Below are 12,033 nucleotides of genomic sequence, written 5' to 3' on the forward strand. Positions count from 1 at the left end.
TTCATCTCTCATAGTAGTTCAGTAAACCATGGCATTTGCAAGATCCATGTGCACAGAGTCCACACAGGCAAAATTTGGTCCAGCATCCTATTGCATTTTCATTCCAAAGAATAATGAAATGATCAACCAAATTGTGTGCTAGAGCCTTGTGAAAAACCTCAAGTTTCCTCAGAAACCACAATAACTTCATCAGGTATGTAATATATATGCCTGTTCCATATAAATGGCCTTAATCCATGTGCCAGCAACTTTAATTGCAAGTCCTCTCAAACAGATAAGGGAATCCTCTAAAATGGCTGCTTTACCATGTGGCTATTCGAATGGCAGCTACAAGACACAAAGCAGGTCTGCTGCCTTGCTCTGCTCCTGCTCCCACTGCCACAACCTGCCTGGCCATCTGAACCCTCCACTCATTGGAGTCTCCAACATCCAGGAAAAGTATTATCCTGTTCTGCCCAGCTTGTCATTATACTCTCTGTAAAATAGCAGATGAAGAATATGGGCTAAGTGTTAGTCTGTTACCACTCATTCTGCCATCCTGCTATATTCTCTGGAGTCATTCCATATCACCCATCAGCTGGAGCAAAGGCAGTTGATCCATAACACTTCTGAGCTCTGCTGTCTGCCATCCACTCAACAAGGTGCCTCTCCAACAGAAAAGCCACCTCCTGAAGCAGTTCCATTCTTTTGCCATTTAGGGAGACATCAGTCGAAATATATATGGCCTCTTCTGCTGCTGTTCCAACTCATTTGATTGCTGCTATTTTTCTGTTTCTTTGCTGGCCAGGTAATTAGAACAAACATTTTTGGCCACCCACCAAATTGACTAGAGACACTGAACATTTCCACACACCATCTACATCCTCAGACTTCTCAGAAAAAACTAGCCTACCAAACAGGCATCAAAGTCAGCACCATAATGAGCAGTGTGTGTGTGTGTGTGTGTGTGTGTGAAAATTCTACATGAATAAATATCCCTTAAGCATAAATTTAAATTTATACCTCCCCTAAAACTGCAAACATCAAAATAAATACAAATGAACAACAAAAGCAAAACACTGAAACTAAGTTTTAATAGACACAAAAAATAAAAATCTTCTCCAGTAGGTGGAGACATCGTCCAGACATGGGTTAACTGTCAGTATCCAATAGGACTGAGTCTACAAGTTGTGATGACACGCTCTCTGGTAGCTCCTCCCAGCTTAGACTCAGTCCTGTCCTTGGACTAGCTGTGTCTTTTGATCTCTCCTACCTTGATTTAACTAATTGACTAGTTTTAGTATCAAATATCATCCTAATTTGATTAATTGGCTTTTTTCTATTCCAAATTCTCCTAAATTGATTGAATCTGCGATTTCCCTGAGCTTTGCAGTGGGGGCTTCAGGCCTAATTGGCTCATAGGGCAACATGAGAAGCCCATGGGTATATCCCACCAGCTTCTGTCTTGCTTCTCATACCGCTACTGCTGCATATGCCGTTTTGGCGCTTTTGTCGTTCTAATGCTGCTTATGAGGCCATGCGGCTGCGTGCGAGACTGCCACTTTAATCGCCGCCATTCTGATTGCCACTGATTCTACAGCCACAGCGGCCGCCACAGTCATCCCAATTGCTGCCACCTCAGTCGCCTCAGTTCCCGCCGCCACTGCAGCGATCCCCATAATTAGGCACACCGCCTCCATTACGCCATGTTGCTGCCTGGGCAGCCTCATCTCATCACGCGAGTGCCACAGTGACTTACAAACCTGCCAGGAGGCTGGGGCGAATTAGCTGATGTCGGCTCTCTGCTGCAGTCTCTCACAGGGTTCTCCGATCTCCGGTGGCCATCTTGTTTAGGGGGAAAAATTCAGTGGCCATTTTGTGATGACATCTTCGGCTGTTCCAACAAGGTCATGAATAATGGTCAACAACAGTTCCAACACCACCCCTGGGTCCCCTCAGGAATTCCCTCCTAACGTCATCTCTGCTGCTGGTTCTGAGGAACCCAGGGCAAAGAAGCGGGGTGGCTCTGATCATGGGACTTCATCTTTGCCTGCGGCCTCCAAGCCCAATTTACCTCAGGGTAATGTAGCAATAGCAATAGCAGTTAGACATATACCGCTTCATAGGGCTTTCAGCCCCTCTCTAAGTGGTTTACAGAATCAGCATATCGTCCCCAACAACAATCTGGGTCTTCATTTTACCCACCTCGGAAGGATGGAAGGCTGAGTCAACCCTGAGCCGGTGAGATTTGAACAGCCGAACTGCAGAACTGCAGTCAGCTGAAGTAGCCTGCAGTGCTGCATTTAACCACTGCGCCACCTCGGCTCTAATGTGCCAGACAAGGGGCAAGGCAGGGGCCAAGTGACTGTTTCCCAAAAGGCCAAAGCCAAGACCAGGCATTGTGAGGTTCCCCTTCAGCCTCCTTTAGTGCCCCTGGCAATGGCATCCAGTCCCCCAGGAAAATAAAAGTCTTCCCTCTAACAAGGATGGGGCTCCTTCCAACCCCGTCTCCCAGGTGTCTGCTCGAGAGGCTGAAGAACAGGTTTTCAGGGATTCAGATCTCTCAGAAGGTGAGGACCTGACACCTGTTCCTTCTGCATTGGTGGGACTCTTTAAACCTGTTTTATTTCATTTTCTCCTTTTCAAGGCAAAGAAGGTTTCCGACATTGCAGCCTCCAAGACAACCTCTGGTTCAAACCCACACAAATCAGACACCACTGATCCGCTCTTCTCTCGTCCAACTGTCAAGAAGGATGTGGTCCCTTCCCCCAAACTTTTCCTAGAGGTGGACTAGAATCAGTGGGCTTCTCCTGGGGCAGGTCCTCTCCCTTCTTCCCTGGATAAGCAACTACATAACTTAGAGAGTTTGGTAGGGACCAAACTCTCTAAGTTATTGGAAGTCCCTTCCATAGACCTTTCAGTAGTGGCCCTCTCATCACCTAATGCCGCTTTGACTGCCCCGGAGGATGCCCTCCGTCCTGAGGACAAGAGGTTTGAACAGATACTGGTCAAAGGCCATCAGGCCTCAGCATGGGCAGTGCGAGCTGTCTCTTCTGCCTCTTTCTTCAACAGGGCTGCCCTGCACTGGCTCAAGCAGCTACAAGACAGGCTTCCACCTGCAGATACCAGGGCTCATCAAGACATCAACAAGTTTAAGGCGGCCATCAAGTATTCTGTGGATGCGTCTCTGGATGCTACACACTTTGCCTCTAAAGCCATTGCTTCCTCTATGACCACCAGATGCCTCTTGTGGCTGAAGCAATGGCAGGTGGATGCCAGGACAAAATGGAGACTTGTTTCCTCCTTTTTGGCTGAGCATCTCTTTGAGCCTCCACTTGAACCTCTCTTGATAGAGTCAAAAGACAAAAGGAAGATTCTGCCTTCAGCTACTTGCAAGTCTGATTCTAAACCTTCTTCCTTTTTTTGCAGGGCGCCCTTTTGAGGGACGGACAGAGGCTTCAACTACCCCTGTCCCCAACATCAGACTCCCCCCAGGCAGAGACCTTCCTCCTATGACAGATCTGGCAGGAACACCCAATGCTTCTCTTCCAGGAAGCCCTTCAGAGGGAGTTCCAATCGTCCCTTCTGGAAGCAGAAGTTACTCCTTGCTGGCACTCCCCATTGGAGGTCGTCTGTCAGCTTTTGCCGATCGTTGGGACGACACCATCAACAACACCTGGGTCAGATGAACAATCAGATTGAGCTTAGCTCTGGAGTTTCTCTCCACCACCACCCTACAGCACTTTGTCATGTGTCCGGTCTCCAAGAACACACTCAAAAGAAGGTTGGTAGAAAAGGCAATCAGGCGTCTTCTCCAAATTCAGGCAATCGAGGAGGTGCCTCCCAACCAACATGGACAGGGATTCTACTCCTGTCTCTTTATCGTGGCAAAGACAGAGGGACATCTCCCATCTCTCCACACAGAGCACATTTCAGGGATTCACAACATTCAGGTGGACAGTCTCAGTAGCATTCAGATCGACCTGGCGGAGTGGAGTCTTCATCTAAGAGTCTTCAGACAGTTGACGAACAAGTACAGCCTACCGATCATGGACCTTTTTGCCTCAAAGGACAACAACCAACTCCCCAGGTATTTCACCCGTTGCGCGACACCAGGGGCAGAGAGCATTGAGGCAGCTGGCCCTAAGGGTTCCTATACGTGTTTCCTCTGATCCCTCTGATTCAACGTGTAATATGGAAGATGTTGATGGAAGAGACAGAGCTGATCCTTCTAGCTCCTTACTGGCCTTGCAGACCCTGATTTGCAGACTTGCTCAACCTATCTGTGGCTCCTCTGTGGCAGCTTCCCCAGATCAGCTCCCTATTTCTGCAAAGGTCATTCAGGCATCCCAACCTTCATTGGCTTCATCTCACTGCCTGGAGATTGAGCGGGAGGCTCTGACGGCCACCAATCTTTCAGTCGAGGTCATCCAGACAATTCAGACCTCAAGGCATTCATCCACTAACCGCATTTATGATGCCACTTGGACACAATTCTTCACCTGGTGCCATCAGAGCAGTATTGTTCCCTTGCAGGCTTCCATTTCCAATGTTCTTCAGTTCCTTCAGCTGGGACTGGACAAGGGATTATCTCCGAACACCCTTCATCACCAGGTGGCAGCCTTGTCATCCGTAATGTCTATGAGGGTGCTACCAACCTCAAGCCTCCTACAGTCCATAGATTCCCAACTTGGGATAAGTTCTGGACTCCTTAACACAGGTCCCCTTTGAGCCTCTGCGATCGATCACCTTACGTGATCTAATGTTGAAAGTGGGTTTTTTTGTAGCCATTACCACGGCCAGGCAGATTTCTGAGCAGAGGCAAATGCGGAGGCTGCATTTGGACGCGAGTATTACAATGGGTTGGGTCCACTCAGGATGCCTGAGCCCTTACACTGAGCTCACCTGAAGGGACAGAATTGGCTTTGGTATGTCCCATGTCTGGATAATGTCTCCACCTACTGTAGAATGGGCGTTGGTTCCTACCTGATACGCCCTTTCTCAGGATGGTGGAGACATCACCCAGCCCCATCCTATTACAGTGTTCGGACTAATGTATATATATTTTTTAATTGACAAGGAGGGATAACACCTTTTCTCTTGATTACTAAGACACAGCAGTCTACAGTTGTGCCTTCATCTAAGTTGGGAGGAGCTACCATGGAGGGCGTGTCCTCACAACTTGTAGACTCAGTCCTATTGGATACTGACAGAGTTAACCCATGTCTGGATGATGTCTCCACCGTCCTGAGAAAGGGCATATCCAACTAATACCCAATCCCTCCCCCGGACTTTTTCTGAACCTCCTCAAAGGAGGTTCACCTCATAGTTTGGAAATCCCTACTTTAGAACCCAAAATCTTATTCAACTGTAAAATTAGAACTGCTTTTATTAAAATAGTGATTAACAAATTTTGAATATCCATGAATTTCGGTTTGTTTATATCCTGTCTTTATTATTTTATAACAGGTAGCAAACACACCCAGTACTCCTATTTTCCTTACAACAACCACTCTGTGGAGTAACTTGGGCTAAGAGAAAATGACTGTTGAAAGCCCTCCAGTCAGCATTTTCAGAATGTTTTTCTTTTAGGAGAATTTGCATATTCCATAAGTAAACAGCTAATGTAAAAGAAAAAAAAACCTAAAAAGAAAATTAAGATCCCTATGGGAACATGTCTGTCAATCCTTTGAGTAGGAAAGGCCCATGGGGACCACTGGACAGAAACAGTGGGATTTTATCAGGCATTTATCTGAATCTTCAAAGCCTGACTGTTTTCCATCTCACTTATAATCTAGGGAATAAAGATAGAGGCAGTTTTAGCTTCTTTCTGTTTGTGGCAGTGCTACCCAATCCATGACCAAAGGTACCAATTCTCCATGGGCCAAAGAACTCCAAACCTAGAGCCACTCAATCTTGCCAGGGTTCAGTTTCAATCCGTTGCTCCCCATCCAGCCCCTAACAACCTCCAGACACTGCAAGAGGGAGGTCATGGCATCACTTAACTCACCACGGGCTGATATACAGCTGAGTATCATCAGCATATTGATGATATTTCAGTTCATGGTGACGGATAATCTAACTTAGCAGCTTCATGTAAATGTTGAATAGGAGCAGAGAGAGAACCAAGTCTTGTGGGGCCTCGCAAAGCAGTGGTTGAGGCCTGGATCTCCTCCTATCAACACTGACTGAGGGCGGCCACAGAAGGAGGAAGTGAACCAGGCTAGCACAGGGCTGTCCACTCCTGTCCCCCGAAGATGTTCCAGAAGGATACCATGATCAATGGTATCAAAAGCCAATAAGAGGTCAAGTAGAGCAAGGATGGATGCACTATCCCCATCCTACTCCCACCAGAGATCATCAAAAAGCATGACCAATACTGTTTCTGTTCCATATCCAGGCCTGAATCATGACTGACAGGGGTCTATATAATACATTTCATCCAGAAACCTCTGGAGCCAACATCGACATGTAACCACCTTTTCAACAACCTTCCCCAAAAAAGGAAGATTGGAGACAGGTCTGTTGGAAGCCTATCAACATGGCATATGCGCTCCAGATTTGTCAGATTGCAAGGGCATCTCCGATGCACAACACTCTTCAACTCACTCTCCAGATTTTCAATTGGATTCAATTTTCAATCTTGCTGGGCCATTCCAAAACTTTGATCTTATGTTGAAGTCATTCTTTTGTTGATCTGGAGATGTGCTTTGGGACACGTTGGTGAAATATCTCTTCATCTTCAATGTTTTAACAAAGGCCTAGAGTTTTTGTGCCAAAATTGACTGAAATTTGGAACTGTTCCTAATTCCACCCATATTGACTAAAGCCCAGTTCCATCTGAAGAAAACTACCCCCAAAGCATAAGGTTGCCACCACCACACTTCATTGTGGTTGTGGTGTATTTTTAATGATGCACAATGTTGTTTTTACATCAAACATACTTTTTGGAGTTATGGCCAAAAAGTTCAAGCTTGGTGTCACCATAACACATCTTCCCACATGCTTCTGTCAGACTTGATGTAGGTTTTTGTAAAATGTAGCCAGGTTTGAATATATGAAGAACACAGGTGGTTATTGTCCCATGTAATACACAACAAGTACTTGCCACAAATTCCTGCAATTCCTTTTATTTATTTGTTAATTTTATTTATTTGTTAAATTTATAGGCCGCCCAATCCTGGAGAACTCCGGGTGGCTTACAAAGAAGAAGAAAAAAGAAAAGCCAAATAAAAGAATAGTTTAAATTCACAACACGCATACATTCTAATCGGGGCTGGACCTTGACAATAAGGTCAACAGCCCCAGGCCTGCCGGAACAGCCAGGTTTTAACAGCTTTCCTGAAGGACATGAGAGTGGGTAAGGTCCGGACCTCTGGGGGTAGCTGATTCCACAGGGTCGGAGCAGCCACAGAGAAGGTTCTCCTCCGGGGGCCCGCCAGCCGACACTGTCCGGCTGATGGCATCCAAAGGAGGCCCACCCTGTGGGATCTTATCGGCCGTTGGGAGGTGTGTGGCAGTAGGCGGTCTCGCAGATACGCTGGTCCTAAGCCATGTAGGGCTTTAAAGGTAATAACCAACACCTTGAATTGCGTCCGGAGACCAATTGGCAGCCAGTGCAGCTCATGGAGGACAGGTGTAATATGGGTGTATCTCGGTACACCCAATATCGCTTGCGCGGCTGCATTCTGGACTAGCTATAGTCTCTGAATGCTTTTCAAGGGTAGCCTCATGTAGAGAGCATTGCAATAATCCAGCCTTGAGGTGACAAGGGCATGAGTGACCGTTTGAAGAGCCCCCCGGTCCAAGTAGGGCCGCAGTTGGTCTACCAGGTGAACCTAGGCAAAGGCCTCCCCGGTCACAGCCGACAGATGGTGTTCCGGTGTCAGCTGTGAATCCAGGAGGACCCCCAAATTGACAGGCCCTCTCTGAGGGGTATAAGTTTTCACCCCCCAGGATCAATGACGGACTGTCTGAACTGTCCTTCAGGGGCAACATCCAATACCACTCGGTCTTATCGGGATTGAGTACCAATTTGTTCATCCCCATCCAGATCCTGACAGCTTCCAGGCATCGGCACATCACGTCCGCTACTACACTGAGCTGGCACGGGGCAGATAGATACAATTGTGTATCATCTACATATTGATGGTACTTTATCCCGTGCCATCGTATGATCTCACCCAGCAGCTTCATGTAGATGTTGAATAGGAGGGGGGACAGGACCGAACCCTGCGGCACCCCACATTTGAGGGGCCTAGGGGTCGACCTCTGTCCCCCAACCAACACTGACTGCGACCTGCCGGAGAGGTAAGAGGAGAACCACTGTAAAACGGTACCTCTCACTCCCACCTCCTCCAGACATCGCAGAAGGATACCATGGTCAATGGTATCGAAAGCCACTGAGAGGTCAAGGAGCACCAGGATAGAGAATGCCCTCTATCCCTAGCCCGCCAGAGATCATCGATCAGTGTGACCAAAGCAGTTTCCATGCTGTACCCAGGCCTGAAACCAGACTGAAAGGAATCCAGATAATCCGCTTCATTCAAGGTCCATCAGAGTTGAAGCGCCACAAGCCTTCTCAACAACCTTCCCCAGAAAAGGAAGGTTGGAGACAGGACGGTAGTTTTTCAGGATGGCTGGATCCAGGGAAGGCTTCTTGAGGAGGGGTTTCACCACCGCTTCCTTTAGTGGTTGTGGGAAAGACCCCTCCTGCAAAGATGCATTGGTTATCACCTGGAGCCAGTCTCGTGTCACCTCCCTGCTGGTCGAGACCAGCCAGGAGGGGCACGGGTCCAGTAAGCAGGTGGAGGCGCTCATCGTTCCCATGGCCTTGTCCACTTCCTCAGGGGTGACAAATTCGAACTCATCCCAGGAAATCCGACTTAGACTTACCCTCGGCATCTCGGCTGATATTGCCCAAGCAGAGTCAAGGTCTGTCCGAAACTGAGTGATTTTATCCGACAGAAACTGAACAAATTCCTCAGTTCTTCCCTGCAGGGGTTCCCCCACCCCCTCACCTTTCAGGAGGGAGTGGGTCACCCTGAAAACAGGGCGGCTGGGCAGGATTCCGTGGATGCAATAAAAGCAGAAAAATGAGTGCATTTTGCCACCCGTATCGTCACTAGGTAAGTCCTAATAAAGGCTCTTAGTAGTGTTTGATCAGATTCAGAGTTACTAGTCCTCCAACGTCGCTCTACACGTCTCTTTTGGCGCTTCATCTCCCGGAGTTCCTCGGTAAACCAAGGTGCCCTCCTGGATCCACTGCTGCGGAGAAGCCTCAAAGGAGCAATCCGATCCAGTGCCTCAGTCGCCGCAACATTCCTTTAATGTTACTGTAAGTGTCTTGCCAGCCCTCGACCAGTTTTCTTGGGGCAAGTTTCATTTTACATTCCGTTCTTGATAATGTCAGTTATGTCATATTTTCTGCACTTGTTGATGATTGTTTTATGTTCCATGGTATATCCAATGCCTTGGAAACTATTTTATACCTTTTTCCTAATGGATACCTTCCAACAGTGAGATTCCTTTGATGCTTTGTAAGCTCTTTGCAGGCCATGGCTTTTGCTCTAAGAGGCAACTGAGTAAATATCAGAAAAATCCTAGTAGAACAACTGAACTTTATATGGTTTTATTTAGTTACTAATTGATAGCAGGGGTGTATTACTGCTAAACATCAGTTTGAATGTGATTGGTTAATTTCTAAGCAGATGTGCATACTTACAGAACCATGTTATTATACGTTTTTTTATTTTTATCTTGTTCCCCTGGAATATTTCAGTTAGTTTTTCAATTGAATTGTATAGATTATGTATCATATGAAAGATGAAAAAGGCTGAAGTGATTTATCTTGGTCTGGTTTTTACATCTCAAATGCCTGGCATTTTAACGGGTGTGTAAATGTTTTATATCTATTGTAGTGAGAATTTTGAATGTTCATCAGTTACTTTTAGCTAGTGAAATTATAGTATTTGGAAATCTTGATAGAGAAATGAAAAGCATTTTAACATATCTCCTAACCTTAGTGCTGTATGCACCAGATATTTTAAATTTAGAATGTAATGTTGGTCAGCTGCTCTTGATAGAATTATAATTCTATATATCACTAAGCAATAGGTAATAACTATTTGGGGGCCACTGGAGGGCAGACTTGAATTAAACTCTGATTCATTTTAACAAGAACTCCATAAATTCATAATTACATAAAATTTCAAGATGTTTGTTTTTGTATATGTGTTCAAATAGTTTACTAAAAAAACCAATAAAGTCAATAAAAATTACAAAAATGCAAGAAAGTTATTACATGTATAAACTGGAATAAGAAGGATAATTTTATTATTCCTCTGTGATTTTATAAAAGGAGAAGCAGTATTAGAAGTATTACCTTATGCAACATAACAGGCTCTTTCATTTTCTTTTGTATTAAATGCATCCAGTAAATTAACCTAGTAGTTCAAACTTTTCTTTTGAACTTTCTGTTGCGTAATAAATAATTACTGGATTATGTATTTATTATATAGTTGACAGGATAAAATAACATTTAGGCACAGCTATTTAAAAGATCATCTTCCTAATATAGGTAGTCCTCAACTTATAATAATTTATTTAGTGACTGTTAAATTGCAGTAGCACTGGAAAAAAAATACTTATAAGTGCCACAGAATTCCCATTGTCATGTGTCTGTCTGTCTGTCTCTCTCTCTCTTTCTCTCATATCTAAAGTCTGGCATATTTAATTTTTTGGTTGAAACACATTGGTTCATTCCTGCATAGTCTCTTTACAGTTCATACAGTATATATTTTTAAAAGGAAGAACAAGATTTTGACATGTTTTCAAAATTAACCTGCTGGTTTGACCCCTAGTTCTTAAATTTGTTTTTTTATGGAATGCTAGTGAGCCTTGCATTCCTTATGAGAACTGCTAGATAAATATCAGCCAATTAGCACAACTTTTCTTTATTGTTCTATAACCCTGATTAATTTCCAAATTTGAACATTCCAAATATGTTTTTATATAATCTTTATATTTACCAAAGAATGTTCTCCAATGCTCTTTAAAATTTGGCATAAGTATGCAGATTCTACCTATTCAATTCAGAGCTTGCACTAATTTGGGAAAAACAGATTTACTCAATGAGATAGCAGGAAAGAAATGAACAACTTTCAGGATAAAACCTGACAAGCATGAAAAAACAATGAATGTAGGCCCAGTGCAAAGGTCAGCAAAGCCTAATTTATCCATCATTGCTATAGTAGTGACGTGCAGTCAGGTGAGGCAGGTAAGGCACAGCCTCACCGCTCTCATCATGAAAAGAAAAAAAATGTAAAAGGGAAAAGGCGAGTGCTGATGTGAGGCTAGCTAGCTGCTGCCTCACCGTGAATGACTGCCTAACCATGAATGACTGCCTAACTGTTTAAAAAAGTCTCTAAAAAAGAGCCCTCTACTATGAGGCAGGAGAACTGCATGCCTCATCTAGTCTGACTTTTTAGGCGTTTATGATCGCTCAGGCAGAGTTAAGCGAGGTTTAAAAGCTTAAAAAGTCCCGAGGTAGGTGAGGCACACAGTTCTCCTACCTCATAGTAGAGGGCGTTTGTTCTTCCTGTGACTCAACGCTACCCCTCTTCCCTTTTTCTTCCCTTCTCGCTTGCAATACAGTGACAATAAAGGGGGAGCACAGAGATGTACCTTCATCTCTTCATTGGTTTCCCTTTTTACGGGATGAGACGGCTTCCTACTTCTTTTATTTTCTGGAAGTCTCACTTCTTTCTCCATTTCTGCCATTTTTTATTTTATTTTATTGTTTGGTGTGTGTGTGTGTGTGTGTATGTGTGGCGCGCATGCATGTGTGTATCTATCTACTTTGGTGGAGATGAAATGGCTGCTGGTATTATTTGGGAAAAAGTTTTCAGGGGAAGGTTGTGAACAGGAAAGGAGGGAGGACGTGGATAGCTTTTAGCGCTGATTTGTTTCCCTCTCTTTTCTCTCTCTTTCGTTTTCTCCCTTCAGCTCTCTTTCATTTCTCTCTCCCTCTCCCTCTTCTCTCTCTAATTTGTT

The 12,033-nt window shown here is 44.9% G+C and overlaps 1 pseudogene; it reads left to right on the top strand.

The window, feature by feature from the left end:
• Positions 1-1,896: 1,896 nt before the first annotated feature.
• Positions 1,897-4,672, top strand: LOC148045814 (uncharacterized; annotated as a pseudogene).
• The last annotated feature ends 7,361 nt before the right edge of the window (positions 4,673-12,033 follow it).

Source organism: Thamnophis sirtalis, unplaced genomic scaffold (genome assembly GCF_051295495.1).
Source record: "Thamnophis sirtalis isolate CommonGarterSnake01/CBP01778 unplaced genomic scaffold, rThaSir2_p1.2 scaffold_4, whole genome shotgun sequence".
Classification (NCBI taxonomy): Eukaryota; Metazoa; Chordata; class Lepidosauria; order Squamata; family Natricidae; genus Thamnophis; species Thamnophis sirtalis.